The sequence below is a fragment of the Amblyomma mixtum genome, chromosome 10 (assembly GCF_055824585.1).
Source record: "Amblyomma mixtum isolate Tamu chromosome 10, ASM5582458v1, whole genome shotgun sequence".
Taxonomy (NCBI): Eukaryota; Metazoa; Arthropoda; class Arachnida; order Ixodida; family Ixodidae; genus Amblyomma; species Amblyomma mixtum.
The window spans coordinates 3,725,125-3,734,167 of NC_143021.1; the positions used below are offsets into that span (position 1 = coordinate 3,725,125).

General features: G+C 43.5%; 1 pseudogene; it reads left to right on the plus strand.

Moving 5' to 3' along the window:
- The first annotated feature begins 593 nt into the window (after positions 1-593).
- LOC149325005 (uncharacterized) lies at positions 594-1,141 on the plus strand (annotated as a pseudogene).
- The last annotated feature ends 7,902 nt before the right edge of the window (positions 1,142-9,043 follow it).

The window sequence follows — 9,043 nt, forward strand, 5'->3', positions numbered from 1 at the left end:
GCGCCGTAGCCTTGGCTGCGTTGACAGCTATGTATGAAACGGAGTATAGTCCTTTTTGGACTCTCAGGATGTCTCTGGATAGCATCCTCTCCCACTGTTCCGCACTCGGGTTTTCAATTATGGGTAGCTTGTCTATTTTCTGGCATGCCCATGAGGTATCGTATAATATTGGTTTGTCTCCACACCACGGGCACTTGCTCTTGTACTGTGTGGGGTAGATTTTACTTAGGATGTTTAGACACGGGAATGTTCCCGTTTGTAACTGCCGCCATGTTACGGTGTCTTCTCTATTGAGTTGTTTGTGTGGGGGCGGGTATTTTCGTCTGATCCCTCTGTAGTAGTTAAGAATGTCTGTATACCTTTGAGCTACCGGCTCGGGTTCCTCAGCGGGGTCGGGATTGTTGGATGCTCGGTTTGTTGCGTACCCTCGAGCTATCCTATCCGCCTCCTGATTTCCCGTAATGTCGTTATGCCCCGGCACCCAAACTATCGTGTGTTTGGCCTGGTTGTTTTCGGTTTTGGAAATAAGTAAAATTGAAAATAAGTAAAATTGAAAATAAGTAAATATTGAAAATAAGTAAAATAAATAAACAAACTACAAACTCACACCGACCACAGCTTTGGCAAAAGCGCGTACGAGCGAAACGGTGAAGAAACAGCAAGCCGATCCAAAAGGCAACGACTGTGCGGTCCCGGAAGCTAAAGTCGAGGAAAGCCGGTGGGAAGAGCGCATTTTCACGCGGACAGAAGAAAGCTTATCGCAAAGAGAGCTGCAGCTTCTGCGCCGGTCAGTCTCATCCGAGAAGCAGTTGCCCAGCGCTGCAAGGAAGGTGCAGGTTTTGCAAAGAGTTGGGCCACTTCGAAAAAGCGTGCCGAAAAAAGAAGCAGGCAGACGGGAGTCTCGACGGCATTGCCGAGCCTGATAAATTCCCTGGTATGGTCCAGCAATCACAGAACATAGCGTCTGCGCACTTCGTCAAAGTACTGAAAAACGACCACGAGCTTTGCATGAAAGTAGTTACCGGAGCAGAAGTGGCTGTCGTAGGTGAAAAGTTTCCTTCCACGTTCCCTGTACCAAGCAGGCGATTTGATCGGGCCGAGCAATGCAAGCATCCGTACAATCGGAAAATTTGGCGCTTAAGTAGTTTGGAAAGAAAAATTAGGCAGTGGCTTAGCTTTGGTTAAGTCTGGATATACAAGCGAAAAGCTGCAGTTGTGCTTGGTTTGACGTCTAGGCTGTCGCAGTTGGCGCGCAACGCACTGGGAGCACCACGATAACGGTGGAGCGTTGGGCCGTCCACACACTGCCTGTGCGGAGGCGGAGGAGGAGACGGTATTCGGCGCGGTTAAAGTTCAGGGGGAACTTTGGCTCTTTAAAGTGCTGCAAGGCGAAAGCGTTTCCTGGCGCACTGTGTTTTTTTATTCTTCATATTTTATTTTTTCCATTCTTTTTTGTTCTTTTTCTTACTTTTATTGTTGTTATTATTTTATTTTTCATAGTTTCTTTTTCATCTAATGTTTATTTTCGTTTTTTTCCTTATGTTTTTTATTTTTCGTATTTCAATTTACATTTTATTTTTATATTTGTTTCTTTTCTTACTGTTATTTCTTAATCTTGTTTACTCTCTTTTACTGGTTTTTTTATTTTTTCTTACTTGTACTTTTTCGTTCCTTTTATTTTATTTATGAACTCATGCATTCACAAGATGCGCCTTTATTCATGCTCAAACCTTGGGCCTTCGTGGTGGAGTGGTAGCGTCTACGCTTAAATATGCCGAAGGCCCTGGTCCGATTCCCAGCCTCGACGCAGTTTCTTTTTAAGTGAAACCCATGCATTGACTAGATGCGCCTTTATTCATGCTCAAACCTTGAGCCTTCTTGGCGGAGTGGTAGCGTCTCCTTTTCAAATGCCTAAGGCCCTGGTTCGATTCCCAGCCTCGACGCAGTTTCTTTTCTTTAAGTAGTGACAAGTAGGCGGCCACCTGCGCCGTGCGTGACCTCAGTCGGTTTCGCGCATGCTCATAAGAGGCGAATGTAGGCTCCGGCTCACGCGAAGCGCGGTGTTGACTAGCCTAGTGAAGCTTTTCGCTTCAAAACCGTTCGCGGCAAACTACGTCGTGCATAATTTGTGGACGCCCTTGTAGGAGAAGAACTTGCTTTGTGGCTAGTTGGTTCATGATTGAAGATCAGAATGGCGCAAAAGACACACACAGGAAAAATAGGGGATGACACAAAGAGCGCCTACTACCAACTGAGTTTATTGCGGAAACACTCTCTTTTATAAGGCAAGACATATCAACCACGAACCCGAAGCAGAAAAAACACATATTCATGGTTGGAATTCACATTTCGAAACACCATCGGCAGAAAAGGAAAAGCTACAAGAACAAAAAACAGAATCTAGAACTACACGTGGCCGTCTATGAAACCCAGCTCCTGGCGGCAGAGTTTAATCGATGAAGTGCTAATGCACGAGGACCCAGCTTTCTGTATATGGTATGCGTCTATAATCTCTCTTTCAAATCGCTCCCTGCCTCTGCCGATAAACGTTGCCTGTTCCAGCATCGGTCCGCAATCTCTGCATTCCCTACAGTGATCCGGCGGGTTGCCCCTGTCATTGTTTTTAATTGTTCTTCTGTGCTCGCTAGCTCTCTTGTTGAAACACCGGCCAGTCTGGCCAATGTAGGTGGATCCACAGATGAGCGGAATGAGATATACGACTTCAGACTTGCATTCAGTGAACAGTATCTGATGTTTGATCTTCGGAGTCGTCTGTTCATCATGGCGCAAATTTTTGCAAGCTTGCATGGTGCTGAAAAAAACACAATGACAGGGGCAACCTGCCGGACTGGTCTGACAATACCTTGCAGAACTGCGTATTAAAACAAGTCCAACCTCGCTACCTTGCGTAAGCGACTCGTTAGGAAGGGTCGACAATTGGTGCTAGCTGTACTTTTGCGACACCACAAGGAATGTGAAATCCACCTTGCGAGTTTCCCTACTGAAAAACGCCGGCAGATGCCGACCTGAGTGTTACTGAGAGTGCGTTCTCAAGTTGTCAATTCTTTTTTTTTTTATTCATGAAAATTTAGACAACACAGTGCCTTGGTGCAGAGGGCAAAAGGCGAAGATCAATCCGCCTGACTGGGCCCTAAGCACCACTCGAACACAACAGCAAGGGGCACATATATACACACACATAAACAATATAATGATCACAGTGTAAATGTTTGTGCAACACAACTTCCTAATAGAAACATACATTATATTCTTATTAGCAGAGACAACGTCTAAAAAAAATCACAGGAAAGGACAGTGCAAGAGCATAAATCAAAAATATGTATGGAAACTAATAGTATACCTAGAAAAACAAAATAGAGAAAAAAAACACAAAACAGAGCAGTGCAAGAGCAGATACAGATCCCACATATATATAGAAACTAACTGTGTACACAAACAATAAAACAAATGTGCGATCAATAGAAAAGTGTAAGCAGAAAAAAAGAATTATAGTGCATTTTCCTGAAAATAAATTTTCGCCCGCTTACGAAAAGCAAAGAGAGAGGAAGATTTCTCCATAATATCAATTAAGTCGGGATGGGAGATCAAAAGGTTTGGGATTTGCCAGTTTAAAGACTGCCTACCATAGTTTGTTCTGTTTCTTGGTTTCTGTATTTTTGTGTGCCTGAATTCATATCGTGTTTGATCGGTCATGTATTTAGAAAAAAATTGTTGACGATTGGCAATGAGTTCCAAGAATGCCACTTGAGACAGTCGCTCATAATATAATGTTTGTATAGGTAGTATTTGGTTTTTGCTGAAGTAGGAGGATGTGGAGTCATATCTTGATAAATTTTCGATAAAGCGAATAGATTTCTTTTGCAATAAAAAAAGGCTTTCAAGATTTGCTTTTCCAGTGACTCCCCAGATAAGCAAACAATAACGCAACCTTGAATGAACTGCACTGAAATAAAGCTGGCGCCTTAGCCGCAGCGGTAGAAATGGGCGAAGCCTGTTGAGCATTCCAATGCATTGTGCTATGGTACGCTTAATGCGCTGAATATGTGGTGTCCAGAGGAGATTTTCGTGGAATTGTACGCCTAAGAATTTCACTTGCGTAACGCGCTCTAAAGGTCGAGACTGGAAAATTATCGAATTAGCGAGGTGAATTGGTCTGTTGCTAGAAGAGAATACAATATATTTGGTTTTATTAACATTGAGTGCTAGTTGGTTGGCTGCAAGCCACTGTGACAAATTGGTCAGCCATATATTTATAGTAGCAGCTGCAGTTGATAAGTTAGGTGTAGAAAAGAAAACGCTGGTGTCGTCTGCATAGAGAATGATTTCTGGCGTGCCTGGTATTGATACAATGTCGTTAATATATAGAAGGAATAACATAGGACCCAGTATGGAGCCTTGCGGTACACCATATATTATGTTTCTAAGTTCAGATTTAACGTTATTGGCAACGACATATTGGGAACGATTTGAGAGAGAACTTTCTAGTAGTGTAAGGGAAATGCCTCGTATTCCATAAAACGGGAGTTTTTTAATAAGTATGTCATGTTTAATGGAGTCGAACGCTTTGCTAAAGTCTAAGAATATGCCCAGGGTATAGATATGAGTTTCTATGTTCTGAATAAGTGTTTCCTTTATACTAAGTAAGGCAGATTCAGTTGACTTATGTTTCTGAAACCCATATTGACTGCTACATATCAAGTTGTGTTTCTGTAGATGGCTAGTAATCCGAGAATTAATAACCTTTTCAAAGATTTTTGAGAACAGAGGAAGTACTGAAATTGGCCTGTAATTTCCAAGATCGTTCACCGTGCCGCCTTTGTAAAGGACCACCACCCTCGCTATCTTCATTTTCTCTGGAAAAATGCCCGTTGTTAAAGTAAGATTTGCTATATGGCAGAGCACAACACATATTAAGTCAGAAATTGCTTTTATTGGTGCTGCTTTGATACCATCATAACCAGAGGAACAGTTGTTTTTTAAGCTATATATTAGGCTGCAGATTTCTGCAGGGCTAGTTGGAGATAAAAACATCGTATCTGCTAGCCTATGCTCTAAGTATTTCTCAAAATGTCCAGAGCCAGCCCCATCAAAATTTCCAGAAGTTAAAAAGTGTTTGTTCATTGCATTGGCAAGAGCTTCACCTCTTAGGACCTGCCCCCCTATTTCCATTTCAAGCGGGATTTGTGTTTGCGATCTTTGCAGAAGTTCCTTGACAGTACGCCACGTTTTCTGCGGATCATAGTAAATTTCTGAAAACCTTCCACTGTAGTAACGAATTCGAGATTTCTTTAGGTACGAGCCTAATTTATTCCTAACTTTTTTATACTGTTCTAGAGTTGACAAATCTTTCGTTTTTATAAATCTACCAAACAGATGGTTTCGGGCTCTAATGCGCTTTACTAAATCAGAAGTAATCCAAGGTTTTCGTGCTTTTTTGCTCTTGGTTAAGATTGCTATAGGAAAAGCGCAATTGTACAACTCTATTATTGTTTCTATAAACGTATTGTATGCTACATTGGGGTCGATTTCGCGAAGACAGTCGTTCCAATTTATAGAGGAAACCAAGTTTCGGAAGTGTTGAATTTTTTCCTGTGTTATTGGCTGAACCGTAATTTCCGAGGATTTAAGTGCAGTGATTTGTGCACGCGATCTTGGAATAAAGCAAAAGGTTGACAGGTGGTCACTAAAATCGCTTAACAAGACACCTGACGTCGGGTCCTGTTCGTCGTAATTAGTCAGGCATAAATCAATTAGGGTCTCACTGGAGCTAGTAACACGTGTAGGCACATTAATAATGTTAGAGAAGCCATATAAAGATATGATGTCGAGAAAGTAACTTGTTGCCGGTGATTCTTCCAACACATTTATGTTAAAATCACCCATAATTACAATTGGTTTCTTATCAGAAGACAGCATATCTAATGTATTATCAAGAAAAGAAAAAAACTCTTGCATAGACGCAGAAGGGGGTCGATACACAACACCAAACACAAAACCACTTGTTTTGATAAAAAACGTTTCATAGTGCAGAGTTGAGAAACTGTACTCGGGCATAGCTTGATACGAAAGATTATTTTTAATGTACAGTGCAACTCCACCGCCTTTCTTATTTTTTCTAGACATGGTTTCGCACCTGTATCCTTCGAAGTGGACAATGTCGGCAGCATCTACATACCATGTTTCACTGAATGCCAATACGTCAAAACTATGGTTTAAAGAAGATAAAAAAATGTTGACCTCCTCATCCTTATTTTTTAAGCTACGCACGTTTGCGTGATAAAAGGAAAATGTGGACCGGGCTTTTGCGGCCGATTTTAGAACATCAAAAGAAGTAGAATCGTGATAAACACAGTCGCGCGTTACGAATGGCATTTCGTGAACAGTTCGCACCAAGAGTGATACATCAATGCTATCACTCTATTTTACTCAGGTCATTTTCATCTCGGATGCGAATGGCGTTCATGCCTGCAGCCTTTCGCACAAGGACGTGCCCGTTTTTCTGCCACACAAATTCATAGCCTTTTGCTTTACCTTTTTCACGTGCCAACCACAGTAGCCGCTTATTCATGGGTGTGAGATTATCAAGGAAGCTTATCTCTGGGGCGTCAGTTTGCAGGCGTGATCGGCAATTCATCCACGTTTCTTTCAAATGTGTTGAAACAAATCGGACAAGTACCCTAGGTTCTTTCCCTTTTTGTTGCGGAAGACGATGCAGAGCGTCAAGATCACTGTTCGCTAACTGCGGAAGCTCAAGCTTTCGCAGTTAGCGAACTGCATCAACTTCCTGAAAACAACCTTTCGCCCCTTGGCGCGAAACTCAACATGCCTCAAATTTTCTTGTTCGCATTCACAGCTTTTTTTTTCGACTGTCCTGCCCCGCCGTGGTGGCTCAGTGGTTATGGTGCTCGGCTGCTGACCCGAAAGACGCGGGGCCGATCCCGGCCGCGGTGGCTGAATTTCGATGAAGGCGAAATTCTAGAAGCCCGTGTACTGTGCGATGGCAGTGCACGTTAAAGAACCCCAGGTGGTCGAAATTTCCGGAGCCCTTCACTACGGCGTCCCTCATAGCCTAAGTTGCTTCGGGACGTTAAACCCCAATAAACCAATAAACCAACCTTTCGACTGTCCTGGCGCTATGATTGGGGAGGCGCCTTCTTAACCAGCTTGGATGATTGTAAGGCAGTTGTCTTTTGGGTAACTGGCAACTTCTAAACGGAGGCCTCCGGCATGATTGCTAACTTACAGTGCAGATGAGGTCGTACATGCGGACGCCGATAGCTAGTACGAGCGATCGGGTGCTCTGCTGGCAATTCAGGACACGGTGGCCCAAACGCTGAGGGCGGAAGAATCTTAGTTCGGATAAGAACTTGAGACCCTTTTCCGAGACCATCCGATTGTCTCTAAAGATGTTAACGTTGCCTTGCAATGAGATGGAACTTGTCGCCTTCTTAGTACAAGGCGTCAAGACGCCCATGGGTCCAAAGAAGAGGCGCATGGCCTAAAATTAAGAGAAATTTCCTTCCGCACATCTGTATTTAAATCAACTTTTTCTTCCACACGTAATACATGAATTGAACAGACTGTCCAATAAAATAGTTACATTAGATGAGGATACCTCTCCGGCCGCTCTGAAAACACATTTGCGGAGACTAACTGACCCATAATCGTACTATGCACCAAAGGCCGTTCACTGTTTGACTCAAATTGAAGGCACAGCGCACAAAGGACGGGGCAAGGCAGAGAAGAACATAGCGCTGTGTTTGTCTCTACCTTGTCCCGTCCTTTGTGCGCTGTGCCTTCAGTTTGAACCATGTACCGACTAGCCCAGACGAATACCTTACTGTTTGACTGTAGGCGGTGGACTTGAGTTGTTCGCGAAGCGCGCAGTTCTGCTTCCTTAACTGCGGATGTTAATTCTCGCAGACAGAGGCGGTGCGGCGGCACATAAGAGCATGGAAATGCGTCACACCTAAAGAAAGAACTCAGTAGGTTCTGAAACTTCGTGTTTTTCTTTCTTTTGCATTTTTTGTTTGGCGTTTTTGCTAACTTGTATTCTTTTCCTGACCAGACAGACCTTACTGGAATGTTTTCGTTTGACTATACGCCAAGACCGGCATCGAGAGCATGCATAAACACCCCCAAGGGAATTGCTGTCTTCCGGACCTATCTCAACTTCAACAAGACCTGCAAGGAAAAGGACGTTATAACCCTGAGTCATCGCCTCAAGCCCTGTCACCACACCGGAAGGCCTAAGCGATTCATTTTGGGTGGAAAAAAGCGATGTGCCCCTTCAATTGCAATATTGTCGCATTTCAATGTGGATAAGCATAGGTCTTTCACTTTCTTTTCTACTGTCTGATGTGATTTTCGTTCGTCTTTATCTTCAGTACCAACGAACACTAAATTTCATCGTCTGCTGCGGTTTTCAATGACATCCAGTTTACGTTCGAGAGAGCGCAGCCTTGTATCCCGAGCTTCAGAACTTTTTTTGCACTGTAACATGGTGTTTTGCATTTCATCTATCTTAGCTATTGCCGATTCTAGTTTTGTTATACGGGTATCTAGGTTGGCGATTGCAGATTTATTTTCAGCCTGATATGGTTGAATGTCTGGCAGTTTGTTTTTTATCTCGTGCTCATCACTTAGAAGCTGTTGCAGGACTGTGTCGTCGCCAGGGCGCGGGTTTAGCTCAACGTCTACGCACAGAAGCAACAGAAGAAAACAAAATGCAAAACGCCGATATAACATGAAGTGCCGTCGTTTTCGGCAAAAGCAACTACGGCGGAACGAATGAGAAATAAGACTTGAAAAAAGCACAGGTTGTGAAACCGGTAGAGCATATACTGAATGCCTACGGTGAAAGTCGGTGTCACTACCTGCAGTAAGAAGAGCGCTTGCGTGGATAGTACAGCCATGTTCGTAACGGTTCCACGCCCCAACTGCTGAGTGAAGTTCTGCGCCTTTTGTAGTCTGTAGCCGACTGGATTATCGCTCCAGGGTTCGTTGGGCAGAAGCAGACAGA